General features: G+C 54.0%; 1 long non-coding RNA gene across 1 annotated transcript; it reads left to right on the forward strand.

The window, feature by feature from the left end:
• The first annotated feature begins 721 nt into the window (after positions 1 to 721).
• Positions 722 to 11,628, forward strand: LOC105078125 (uncharacterized). The gene is made up of 4 exons (XR_836142.3): positions 722 to 848; positions 2,362 to 2,522; positions 2,668 to 2,817; positions 3,253 to 11,628. It is a non-coding gene; the product is annotated as an uncharacterized LOC105078125 (long non-coding RNA).
• The last annotated feature ends 2,050 nt before the right edge of the window (positions 11,629 to 13,678 follow it).

Raw genomic sequence — 13,678 nt, forward strand, 5'->3', positions numbered from 1 at the left:
GGCCGGGGCTGCCCGGGACCCGCCGGCCGCAATGAGCAAACCCCGTCGGAGCCGGCCGCCGCCCGGGCGCCCGCACACCGGCCTGGGCTCCCGAGCGGCCGCGCGGGCCCGGCGGGCGCCCCGCTCCAAACGGCAGCCCGCGCTCGCTCTCCACCCGAACGCCGTCGGCCGCGGGCCTCGAGGCGCGCGGGGCTCCGGGCGGCCGAGGAGGCGCAGGCCACAGGCCCCGGGCCGGTGTCTCCGAGGACGCCGGGGCCCGGCCGGCGCGTCCCCCGCCGCGGCCGCCGCGCGCGTGGAGCAGGCGGGGCGGCGCGGGGGCCCAGCCCATGCAAGGCGGCCGCGCTGCCGGCCGGCACCCGCTGCCGCTGCCGCCGCGCCCCGCCTCACTCGCGGGCGCCCCCGGCCGCCTCCCCCTTCCGCGCCCGACACGCCGCCGCCATCTTGTTTACCTCCTCCCCCGCCCTGCGCCGCCGCGCCGCCGCACGCCCTCCGCGGGTCCGCCCCTCGCGGATCCGACGTGCACGCCCGTTGGCCGAGCCGGCCCGCCCCGCCCCCGCAGCCCGCCCCACTGCCACCGCCCATTGGGCCGTTTGGACCCGAGTGGGCGCCCGAGCGGGGATTGGTTCGCGCCCGATCCCGCCCCGGGGGTGGGCTCGGATCGCTCATTGGACCGCGGCGGCGCCCATCACGGGGAGGGGGTGGAAAGCGGGTGCCCTGAGGTGAGGCCGCGGCGTTGACCTGGGAGGGGTTGGGTGTTAGGGTCGGAGATCTCGAGCGCGAACGGCTTCCTCGGAACCGGTGGCGGCCAAGCGCAGCCTTGGTGGACCGGGACGCGGCTCGGGGACCTGGTGGGCGCCTGCCAGGGCCCTTCCCCCGATACCCTCCTTGAGGCGAGGTCAGAGGTCAAAAAGTAGTCGAAAGCGGCCGACTCGAGGCAAAAAGTTTTTTATTAAGCCTCCCTCGGGCCAGGTGGAGAGAGAGACGCGCCGGGCGGTCTGTGCCCCAAGGGAACTCCCGGGGTAAAACCCAGAACCCAGCTGGGGTGGTGCCAGCAAAGTGCTCTGAATGAAAAGCAGAGTTGGCAAAATATGGTTTGGTGAAGTTGAAAATACCTCCAGGCCTGTGTGTTTTACCTTTCTGCTTATTAGCACTAGATTATTATTTTTCCAGAACAGACTGCTTGTCTTGTGTGGAAGCGTTGGGAGCTGACACCAGATTTGGGCTCCAGGCTGGGGTTCTGAGCCTGACACGTGTGAACTACCTAAAACTACGTGCAAAATTGAGTGTCCCGTGTACATGTTTTTGGGGACAGCCATGAGTTTCATCAGATTATCAAATGAACCACAGAAGAGGGGTTGGTGTGCTTTGTGGGGTAGGGACCACTAGTCACACCAGCGTACCAGCAGGTTCTAATGAGAACATGTGGATTAGCCCCAGATTCCTAAATCACAAAGATCAGAGCAGAAACTGATGAAATAGAATAGAAAAAGAAGGGGGGGGGGCGGGTATTGCTCAGTGGTAGAGCACATGCTTATCATGAAGGAGGTCCTGGGTTCAATCCCCGGTACCTCCAGTAACAGCAGCAACAACAAAAAGATTTTTTTAAAAAGAAGAATGGAAAAATCAATGAAACCGAAAGATTTTTCCTAGAAAAAATAAAAAAAAAGTTGATAAAACTCTAACCAGATAAGAAAAAAAGATGACCAATAGTAGAAGTTAAAGAAGGGATATCACTACAGACATAAGGATGTTAAAAATTAGCTGTAGGAACAAGTCTGTGCCCTTAAGTGAAGTAGGCCAACAGCTGAAAAGACACTAAAATGAAAGCTCCCCCCAGAAAAAAATAGATGATCTGCATAAGTCATATCTAGTAAGAGATTAAGTCTAGTGAAAACCTTCCAGCAACGACCCAGGTGGTTTCATCTGTGAATTTCCACCAAGTGTTTCATGGAGAAATAACATCAGTTTTAAATCTCTTCCAGAAAACAGAGGAGCAAGGAACACTCCCGACTCAAATTCCTTCTGATATTTTCCATGTTTTTGACTGCTGGCTTATGTCCAGACTTTTTGGAGTCGGGGGGCACTTGATAACCCTGGCATCTGTAGGCTCCACTCTCCTTCACAAAGCCTCCACCCTTTCTCCTGATGGAAGGGACTCAGGAAATGTTTGGTGACCATTGCAGAAAGAGTCCGTGAAGGTGAAATTTCGGCTGAGATGCCACCTTCTCCGAGAAGTCCTCCTGGTCATTCCCTTGCATGTAGCCCCTTTTCAGTTTCATTTTCTTCTTAATACGTGTCACCATCAGAAATTGACTCATTTATATATTTCTTTACCCATTTTTTTTCATTCTCTGAAACTAGACTTGGGAGCTCTCTGGGGTCGAGGAGGAGTCTGTTGTGGCCACTGCAGCAGCAGCCCCTGGCCACATGTGTCTGTTGAGCTCCTGTAATATGGCTTCCTGAATTGAGATGTGCTGACTACAAATACACACTGGATTTTGAAGGCTTAACATGAAAAAAAGGTATGTATATATGTGTATCTTACTAATAACTGTGATGCAAAAACTTTCAATAATTTACATTGACTACATGTTGAAATTAAGTAATTTTGGATATGTTAGGTTAAAAGAAATACGTTATTAAAATTAACCACTTTATACCCACTAGGATGGCTGTGATAAAAAAAAAAAAAGAATAACAAATATTGGCAGACTTGTGGAGAAACTGGAACATCCATGCAGATGGTGCAGTCACTTTGAGAAAAAAGTTGAAAGGTTACCGTTGAGCTACCACATGGCCCAGTAATTCCGCTCCTAGGTATGTGCCCAAGAGAACTGGAAACATACGTCTGCACAAAAACTTCTACATAGATGTTCCCAGCAGCCTGAGTCACTTGATGGTTAAAAAGTGGAAACAACCCAAATGTCCATCAACAGATGTGGAGATAAACAGAATATGGGGTATCCACATGCTGGAATGTTACTCAGCCATGAAAAAGAATAAGGCATTGACACACATGGATGAACTTGAGAACACGATGCTCAATGAGAGAAGCAGACACAGAAGGACACACAGTGTGTGATTCCATGGATGTGAAACGTCCAGAACAGGACAATCCACAGACACAGAGAGGGGGCTCCTGGTTGTCAGGTGCTGGGGAGGGGGGAGCAATGAGAGGTGATTGCTAATGGGATCAGGGTTTCTTTTCAGGTGATGAAACGTTCCAAAATCCTCCCTCTACCCTCCTTACAGGTGACTGAAGCTTGCAGAGGGGATGCCACCTGCCCAGATGCCTGGTACACCTGAGTGCCCAGACTGGGAGCCCCCAGAAGCCTGGGAAGGATGCTAGCGCTGTCTCCTCAGGGTGATGCAGGCCTTGGGGCAGCCCAGCTGGCCTGCTTATGTTAGGTTCATAGCGAGCATCAAACCCAAAACGAGACAGCACAGAACCGGATTTGGGGGCCCTTCCCAGCATGATGGGGCCTGAGACCTGAGGGCTGCTTTAAGCCTCTCCAGAGACCCTCTCCCTGGCCCCAGCCCTTTGCGCAGCAGCAGAGAGCCTCAGTTGGGCGGGTCTTGGCCTCTCATATCCTCCTTCTGGGGGAGGGTAGTAGCCATACCGTATGTCATCAAATATAAGAGGCCATTGGAACTAAGAGGTCCTGCTACCTTATGAATCACCACAAAGAGAAAAGACTTAGCAGCCTGGGGTGAAACTCTGGATGGAGAGGCAAGATGACCTCTGAGGCTGTAAACCATGACAAGTGGGAGTGCTACCAGGCATGGGCGATGGTCCTGCATATTTACAGTGGCCCCCGGGGAAAATGCTTTCCCATGTTGTCCTCACTATCCTGCAGCTTCTGTGATGGACTCCCAGGTGGGACCCCCAGGTTACGGGGGCCCCAGGTTACATAGGTGTGGGGCCCCAGGTTACCACGGAGGGGTCCCAGTTTATAGGTGGTGAACCCAGGTTATACATGGAGGCTCTAGGTTGTAGGTAGGGGACCAAGGTTATAGCAAGGGGCCCCAGGTTACAGGCCCAAGATTACTTAGGGGAGCCCCAGATTACAGCTAAGAGGCACCGCGATACAGGTGGGAGTCCTCATGTTATAGGTAGGGTCCCAGATTATAGTGGAGGACCCAAGGTTATAGGTGGGGCCCTGGGTTTGAGGTCAGAGCCCCCAGTTATAAATAGGAAGACCAGGTAACAGCAGGGGCCCAGCCTTCGGGTGGGGGCCCAGGTCATCCATGGAGTCTTCTAGGGCCCAGGCTTTGCATCTGCCCCGTCTCCTCCTGTATACCCTATCCCTCACACCTGGCATTTCTCCTGCCCACCCACGACCCTCACTCTTATGGACACTCATACCCAGCTGGCCCCCAAATCTACTCCCTCACAGCCCCCTCGCTTCCCTCAGCTCTGAGGCCAAGACCCCCTACACCCTCTCCCTGAGCATCAAGGAGGCCAGAGTTTCTCCTGGCCCCTCTCCTGGCCGTTTGCACCGTCCTGGATCAACTTCCACTTGGTGGGTTTCTTCTTGGCCCCTAAGACCACCCCTCTCCAGGGGCCCACCTCAGCCTCCCACCTGTTGAGTGAGGCCCCCAGAAGCCAGAGGGGTCCTTCCAGACCCGAGTTCACCCCTGCCAGCAATCCAGTCATAGGTAGCTTAGGGGCTGGGTCCGTGTGGGCCAGTGTGGCCACCAGGGGGCGAGCGGGGATCGTGACCAAGGCTCAAGTATGAGCTTACGTGTGTGTGAGTGCACGCGCACGCACCAACGTCCACTCGAAGCCCAAGAGTACCCGCTGTGGTGACAGCGGCAGATGTCCCTAGAGGTGTCCTAGTGTCCCCTGGGGGGCAGGACCACCCCTGGTTGAGAATTTTTGCTTTACAGATAAACATTCATGTATTTATGGATGAAAGGATGTGGTGTCCAGGATTTTGCTTTAGAACATTCCTGGGTGTAACGTGCAGGCCGAAGTATTTGGGAGAAAATGTCCTGATGTAGCCACTCTTGTTTTTATTTGTAAGGAACGGGTGGCAGGTCGAATGATGGCTCCCCAAAGAGATGTTCACATCCATGTCCCCAGAATCTCTGAATGTGGCCTCAGTTGGAAATAGAGTCTTGCAGCTGTAAGCAAGGTAAGGAGCTAGAGGCGAGAGCACCCTGGGTGACAGGTGGGCCCTGCATCCAATGACAACTGTCCTTGTAAAAGACAGGAAATTTGACACACAGGAAATTTGACAGCCAGGAAAAAGGCCACGTGAAAGCAGAGGCAGAGACAAGAGTGGTGTGGCCACAAGCCAAGGGATGCCTGGGGTCCCCAGAAACTGGAAGAGGCAGGGGGACCCTTCCCTGGAGTCTCCATCCTTGACAATACCTTCATCTGATTTCCGGCCTCCAGAATGGGAGGGAAGACACTTCTGTGGTTTTAAGCCACCCAATTTGTGGCCATTTGTTACACCCGCCCCAAGAGACCCACACGTAAGGCTCTTAGAATTATTTACTACAGAAAAACTCACCTTTTGTAGTATACAGGTCTATGAATTGGGGTGAGAAGACGTAGCCGTGTCATCACCACCGTAATCGAGAGGTGAAATAGCTCAGTGGCACCGGGCGGGCGTAGCCCGCGTGAGGTCCTGGGTTTCACCCTCAGTGCCTCCATTAAAGTAAATAAACAGCCTAATTACTTCCCCTAAAAAGGAAGTAAAATATTTCCACCACCCCAGGAGGCCCCTGGTGCCCCTCTGTGGTCCCATCCCCCCACCCCCAGCCTTTCCCAAGCATGGATGGAGGTTTGACCCCACAGCTTGGCCCCCCCACCAGGGAACACGCAGTGAAATCACACAGCAGGAGCCTGGCTTCTTTTTCCCACTGTGATTCATCTGCGCTTCCTCAGTGTTCTGCGAGCACTGTGTCTCCTTGTTGGGTCTGAGTGATGTCCCTTCCCAGACATTCCATAGTGTTTCCACCCATTCACCAGCTGAAGAGCATCTGGTTGTCTCCAGTTTGGGATGACTAGGAATCATGCTGCCGTGGACACGTGTGTGCAGCCTCTTGTGTGGACAGAAGACTTAATTCCTTTTGGGTTAATACCCAGCAGTGGAGCAGCTCCATCACCCGGCAACCCCATGGTGAGTATTTTGAGGACCCGCCAAGCTGTCTTCCAAAGTGGCCACATCCCCACCAGCAACATCTGAGGATTCCCGGTGCTCTGTGCGCTTGCCAGCACTTGGATTTGTCCATTGCTTTTGGTTCTAGTTTTGCCATTCAGATAGGTGGCACATTATATTTAGATGCAGCAAAACACACGCGTGCTCACATGCACACACTTGTGCTAAAATGCGGCCCCCTGGAGAAAAGGCGGATGTTCAGATACGCGCTAAACAAAGAGTAAAATGTTAATCACGGGAACTCGGTATTGGGTCTTTAACCACCAAATCCTTCCAGCTCTTCAATGCATTTGAATATATTTATAATAAAAGGTTGGAAAAAATAATCCAAGGGTGGACTAGAGATAAAACAAGACCAGCGTGGGGCTGGTACTGGTTGAGGCTTGGGGAAAAGGTGGCAGGGCTTGGAGAGGCTGTTCCACTTTCTTCTGTTCCATGTGTTGGAGATACTCCGTGATAAAGAGTCAGAAAACAGTCACGCTGCTCCCCCAGCAGTCACAGTCGCTGCACGAGCCCGGAGGCCCGCCTTCAGGCAGCCACCAGGAGACATGGGGATACACGTCTACACGGAGACCCACACACACGTCCACAGCGGCCAAAAGGTGGACACAAACCTAGTGTCCATCCACGGACACATGTGTCCCTCCACACGTGGGAGCATCACTCAGCTGTGAACAGGAGAGCAGCCCTGACACCCGCTCCCACGGGGCTGGACCCTGAGAGCACGGTGCTCAGGGAGAGAAGCAGACACAGAAGGACACACAGTGTGTGACTCCACTCACAGGAGGTCCCTACGGTTAGAATGGTGAATTTTGTTATGTGTTATGTCCTTTAATGTTACGTTACCCTGGAATTTTTCTAACAATGAGGAAGTCCAGGAAACAGGCTGGGGTCTTGGTAGGATCAAACGGTCAGTCCCCCCACGGACAGTGTGGCCGCGTCTTCTGAAATGACGAAGGGCTGGATCGCTGCCAGGGGTTGCTCCGCGACTACTTGCTCATGTGGGGGACCACGTGGCTGCCCCTGGCACAGGAAGCCAGGCGGAAACACCCTGGGAGTGCCCTAGAGAAGGGAGTAAGCCAACCGCAGCACATCCCAGCCACGGAGTACCGTGCAGTCCCGCAAAAGAACAGGTGCCCCATATGAGCTCATGTGCCGTGAACTCGGGCAGATGTGAGGTGCAAAGGCAGGAGGTTCACATGCTGCAGCCTGGGTGGCAAGCAGGATGGGAGTGGGGGTCGGCCGACAGAGATTCCTCTGGAAGGATGTCCCGGGGAACTGTGGGAGGGAGATGTTACTCTGGGCACATAGACATAAAATTGACTGTCTTAACCGTTTGTGAGAGCACAGCTCAGCGGCGTTAAGCACACTCACACTGTTGTGCCGCCATCCCCACCACCGTCTCCAGGACTTTCTCATCTTCCCAAACTGAAACTCTGTCTCCATGAAACACTGACTCCCCAGCCCCAGCCCCAGCCCCACCATCTACTCTCAGTCTCTATGGATGTGACTCCTCCAGGGACCTAGTGTGAGTGGAATCAGACAGTGTGTGTCCTTCTGGGTCTGGTTCTCTCCCTGAGCATCATGTCCCCGACATGGTCCACCCACGTTGGAGCAGGTGCCAGAATCTCCTTCTTCAGGCTGAGTAACATTCCACCGTTTGGATGGACCACATCTGTTTATCCACCGTCTGTCGATGGACATGTGGGTCATTTCCACCGTTGGCTACTGTGAATATGATACTGTGAATGTCCACGCATGGGGAGGCAGGTACTCGATCAGGTCTTGGCTTCCAGGTCTTGTGTGCACACCTGGGAGTCGAGCTGCTGGGACAGGTGGGGATTCTGTTTAACTTTTGTAGGAGCTTCCAGGCCCTTCCGTGGCAGCCGCCCTCTGGCTGTACTTTTGACTTTTTAGTTTTAAAGAAGGGAAGGAACTAAACTTAAGTCATCACAGAGAAACAAATCAGCAAGTTTTAGACCGTGGGAAACTTAACAGGAAAAACGACCAGGTTTCATGAAAAATGAAAAAAAAAAAAAAGCAAAGAACAAAAATCCCCACCAAACCACAGGAAAAAAAATTAGAGAGAGAGAGAGAGACTTGAAGCTGAAAATGAAGACACAAGTGACATCAGTTACACTTTCTCAACTCATCCATCCATCACGGGGCCCGTGGGCCCCCAGGCTGGGCTGGGTGATGAGGGTCAGCAGCGGCTGGGACACCGTGGGCACCGGAAACCCTCGAGTGAGTGAGTGCGTGCGGCGACGAAGGGGAGAAAGCTTCCCAGTGCCGTGTGTGTCTGCTCCGGACCCCTCAGGACCCTGGGTTCCCACCTCCAGCGCCGGGGTCCTGGACCTACCTTAGGCCTCAGGGGCCCACCTGTGAGATGGGCCACTCACTCCAACTCAGGGAACCTGGGGGGCTGGGGAAACCCTCTCAGGAGGGGAAGGGCAGACAGCCAGCCCAGCGGAGGCAGGGGCCCTGGCCCCAGGGGCCGCCGCCCCCTCCTCCCTGGTGCTCTCGCGCTTCTCCCTCCTGGCCTGAGTGGCGGGGTTGGTGGAGGCTTTGGGCAGCACTTACCAGAATCGAATGCCTGGGAGGGAGCGCACCGGTCAGCAGCCCCCGCCCCAGGAACGTTGGCTCGTTGCTCAGCTGGGCCTTGGGAACCAGAGACGTGGGGGCAAGCTTGCCATGCAGCTAGGATGGCACAGGACTGAAATTCTGGGACATCGCTGGGCATGAGTCCCCATGCTACTGTTGGGGAAACCGAGGCTCAGGGGAACGCTGGATCAGGGGGCATGAAAGGCCCACCACCCAGTGCTACCCATCTGTGCATGGCAGCCTGGAGCATGTGGCCTGGGCTGGTGGTCACTTTGCTGCAGCCCTGCCGTCCTCTCGTCTTCCGTCCCCAGAAAGGCTTCCATCTCACCCAGGGCCTTTGCACCTGCTCTTCCCTGAGTGGCCATGTAACTCCCTCCTTCACTCATTCAGGTTGTGGCTTCAGGTCACCTCCTTAGAAGCTCCTCCCTGACCCTTGTGGCTAAGCCCCCACCCCCGACGCATGTGCATGCGTGCGCGCACACACACACGCGTGTGCCCCCCCCCACTGACCCTATCAACCCAGGCTGCAGGATCCCGCAAGGGTCTGCACGCTGTGGTTCTAACGCATCAGCATGAGGGGGTGTGGAGTATTTACATGACTGCCTTCTCCACCTTCTCCTTGGGGAAGCTGGAGGCCCCCTGCCACAGGCCACCCTCAGAGCGACGGTGACAATCATAGTTGGCATATGCTGGTCAGAGGTTCATCTCTTGCTGGCCTGGAGGCTAATGTCCTTTCTCCTTCTCACCATCCTCCATTTGCCAGCGCAGATGCTGGGCTCAGAGAGGTTTCTGCATCCTGGCCCACAGACGTGTGGCCATGGAGAACAGGGTCAGCCACCCACTCTGTCACAGGCCAGGGAACAAACACGTTCAGCTTTGTGGCTGTATGGACTCTCCCAACTGCTCAGCTCTGCCTGCTGTGTCTCCAAAGTAGCCACAGATGGTGCTTAAAGGAATGTGTGTGGCTGTGCTAACAAAACTTGAATGGACACCAAAATGTGAATTTCATATCATTTTCATGTGTCACAAAATAAGTTGTTTTCTGATCGTTTCGTCACTCACTTAAAATGGAAACGTCATTCTTGGCCGGATGCTGTCCTCATGCAGGCGAGCTTGTGGGCCAGTCTGCAGGGCCCTCGAGGCAGTGTCACTCTGCACTCCAGCGCTGAGCTGTGAAAGGCTGTACTTCTCTGGAGGCTGTGTGGAGGACAGACTCTAAAGTGGCCCGAGGTCCACCTCCTTGGTGGCGTTCACTCTCCTTGAGGGGGTAGGTGTCTGGATGTCATTTCTCTGTCAGGAGAAATCACACACACCAGACCTGCATACCCTCCCTGTGGGTTTGGAGAAGCCCATGTGGAGGCAGGAGGCAGCCTCAAACCAACAGTCAGGAAAATACAGGGTCCCTTGTCTTACAACAGCAAGGAAGTAGTCAATCTAGACCCCTCCCTGGTCAAGCCTCCCCCTGAGCTTTCAACCCTCAGCAAACACCAGTGATGGAGTCTGAGCAAGGACTTGGCTTTCAGAAGCTGTGAGCTAACCACTTAAAAATGTTGCTTTAAGCCTCTGTGTTCAGGGAAATTTGTTATGCAGCCATAGCTAACCAGCACAGGCTGGATGTGGGACCACCCCAGCCTCTGCCATCATTCAACCATTGATCATTTTACATTCAGCATGCATTTATTGAGCACTACTGTATACCATGTGTTCATTTCTTGATGTGCAACCTCCCCAGCCCAAGTGGGGTGGCTAACCAGCCTTACCTGGGGTGGGGGTACTCTACTGCCAAGGCTATGCCCCCTGCTTCTGATCCAGTCCAGAGGGTCCTCACCGCATTGGCTGACCCCATACACCCCATTGGCTAACATCGTGGGGTTCTGATCCTATTGGCTGACTGCATAAAACCATGTGATCCCAGCTCGGCCAATCAGGGCATTCCATTTCCTGGCCACAGAGATTGTTTCAACAAGGACATGTGACCAAGGCTGGGCCAATCAGAATCTTCCCTGGGACTTTAGATGCTTCTCTTGGGGAAGAGGTGCTGATCTTCTGCCAGGGCTGATAAGCTGATGGGGGGGATTTGGTCTGGAGCTGCTGGCACCATCTTTGTCCCAGATGGACAAAGAGAGGGCGATGTCCCCATCTGGGGAGATTCTTTTTTTTTTTTTTTCCCATCTGGGGAGATTCTTGAGGCAAAAAGCGAAGAAGGAGGATGGCAGAGCTGAGCATCAGAGAATTGGACAAATCCTCGTGACTGTTTGAGGGTCCTGGGTCTAGGTGAATCTGAAACCAGCTGGACCAATGGATCTCAGTCAGGGGTGGTCCTGCCCCCAGGAGACATTGGGCAACATCTGGGGACATCTGTGGTTGCCAAGACTGGGGGGCTCCTGGCATTGAGTGGGCAGGGGGCAGGAATGCGGCTCCACACAGAGCACCATCTGGTCCCAAATGTCAGCAGTGCTGAGGGGGAGAACCCTGAGTTAATTCTACCCCTGGACCTTTCAGTTCCATTAGTAAAAAATTCCCATTTAAAAGAAAAAAACAAAAAAACAAAAACACCAGTTTCAGTTGCAGTTTCTGTCACTCGCACCCAAAATATTGTAACCAATCTAGGCATTAAGACTCAAGCAGGGGGTTTTGGAAGTAGAAGCTGTAGGTGGCTGGCCTGGGTGGGCTTCACCCCACAGAGTGGGATGGGAGGACACGGTCAGGCCTCATACTATGATAATTTTTTGAAGAGCCTTAATTTTAGATTTAGAGAAAAGTTGCAACGATGGTACGAGGAGTTCCTGTATCCCGGTGCCCGCTTTGCCCTGTACTAACATCTTACGTGAGTATAGGATGTTTGTCCTCGATACAATATTATCATTTAAAGTCCTCATTTTTTTTTTCAGATTTAGCTATAGTTTTTCCCTAATGTCCCTTTTCTGCCCCGAGACTCCATCGGGATCTCACATGACCTTTCGTTGTCACATCTCAAGCCCTTCTGGGCTGTGACAGTGTCTCAGACTTTCCTTGTTTCTGATGACTGGATGCTTTGGGGAGGACTGGCTGGGTATTTTGTAGACGGTGCCTTGTTTGGGGTTTCTTGGGTGTTTTTCTCAAGGCTGGACCAGCAGGCTGGGCTTGGAGAGGAAGACCACAGAGATGAAATGCCTTCTTCCCCCATCACATCAAGGGTCCCTGCTATCCACATGGCCGATCACAGACAAAAGGCAAAGAGGCTCTGAAGTGCCTTTGCAACTTCAGGCTTCGATGATGACCCGGCTGCGACACCTAGCACTCGTCTGATTCCCACAGTTGATTGCCTTCTTCTTTTTTATCTTGATGAAATTCACATAATGTGTAATTAACCATTTTAAGGTGTACAAATCAGTGGCCTTTCACGATTCACCTTGTGCAACGACCACTTCTTTCAAACATTGTCGTCAGCCCCTAAAAACATCAGGTCCCCGTTAGCAGTCACTCTTCCTCCTCCCCAGCCCCTGACGACCAGGAGCCCCCTCCCTGTGTCTGGGGACTGGCCTGTTCTGGACACCTCACATCCATGGACTCACACACTGTGTGTCCTTCTGTGTCTGCTTCTCTCCCCGAGCATCATGCTCTCAGGGTCTGTCCACGTGGGAGCGGGTGTCAGTGCCGCTCTCCTGTTCATGGATGAGTGCTATTCTCGTGTGTGGCTGGACCACATTGTGTGTCCATCATCCACTGATGGACACCAGGGTTGTTTCCACTTCTTGGCTGTTGTGAATCGTGCTATGAAAATTTTTTTCCTTTTAACGTTTTTACCATAAAATCCCCAAGCTTATATGGGTCCTTGACAAATTCTCACAAAAACCCTCCGAGGGAAGTAAGTACAATTTTCCCTATTTTGTAGATGGGGACACTGAGGCAGGTAGAGGTTAAGTAACTTGCCTGTGCTCACACAGCCACTGGGTAGCAGGGCTGGGATTTGAACCCAGGAAGAGTTAGCCTTATGTTCTGCTGCTGGAGCTCCACTCTGCTGGTCATTCTGGAAGCCCAGGGGACATGAGATGACCAGCAGGGGAGGAACTGGCTTCAATACCCATCCCCAGATTCTAACCTGTTGGAACTCAGATTCCTGCCATTGCCCTGAAGATTGTGATGGGGACACCTGACCCGGGTAGTCTGTCTTCTTCCTAAGCCTGGGGGATGGAGACTGGTGGTGGTGGGGATCCCACAAAGTTCTCCAAATGCTCCCAATGCCCCTCAGGAGCCTGGTTACTTGCGTGCCACCGGGGTCTGAACATGAGTCAGCTGGGCCCTGGCTGGCTTGGAATTTCCCCGTAGGGCCGGACTGATCCAAGGTGAAGGTTCAGGAAGTCCCAGCACAGGTGACATCAGTGCTCAGGGCTGGCCATGGTCTACCCCCGGGAGGACATGCTGGGGGAAGATGGGGCACTATCCACCTGCTTGGACCCTCACCTGGCACTCATGTAGCAGGAACCTGCCCAGGAAGGGCCAGCACTGCAGTCAGAGCCCTGCACTGCAGCGGTATCCCACTCCCCTGTGACCTGGGAGCATAACAATGTCCCTTGTGGCCCTGGCGCCTGGCACCCGGATGATGAATGTTTAGCGGATGAGTGCATGGCCGGATGAGTGCATGGCCCCAAGCCTGCGGTCAGCCTCTCTCCCTCCCCCTCCCCCACCCTGAAGCCCACCCACCCCTCCTGAGCTTACCTGCACCCCTCCTCGTGCCCTCCCCTCCTTGCCCCTGCCCTAGCTGCCTCTCTGCTGGTGCTCTAAATCCTCCCTGGATCCCTGCGGCCCTGGGGACAAAGCCAAGCTGAGTCCCCCTCTGATGCAGGGTTGGGGCTGAGGGGCATCCTGAGGGTTCTCACCTCCTCCCCCAACTCTTCCCCAGCCCAAGTCTGGCTCACTATCAGCCC

This window comes from Camelus bactrianus, chromosome 22, assembly GCF_048773025.1.
Source record: "Camelus bactrianus isolate YW-2024 breed Bactrian camel chromosome 22, ASM4877302v1, whole genome shotgun sequence".
Lineage (NCBI taxonomy): Eukaryota > Metazoa > Chordata > Mammalia > Artiodactyla > Camelidae > Camelus > Camelus bactrianus.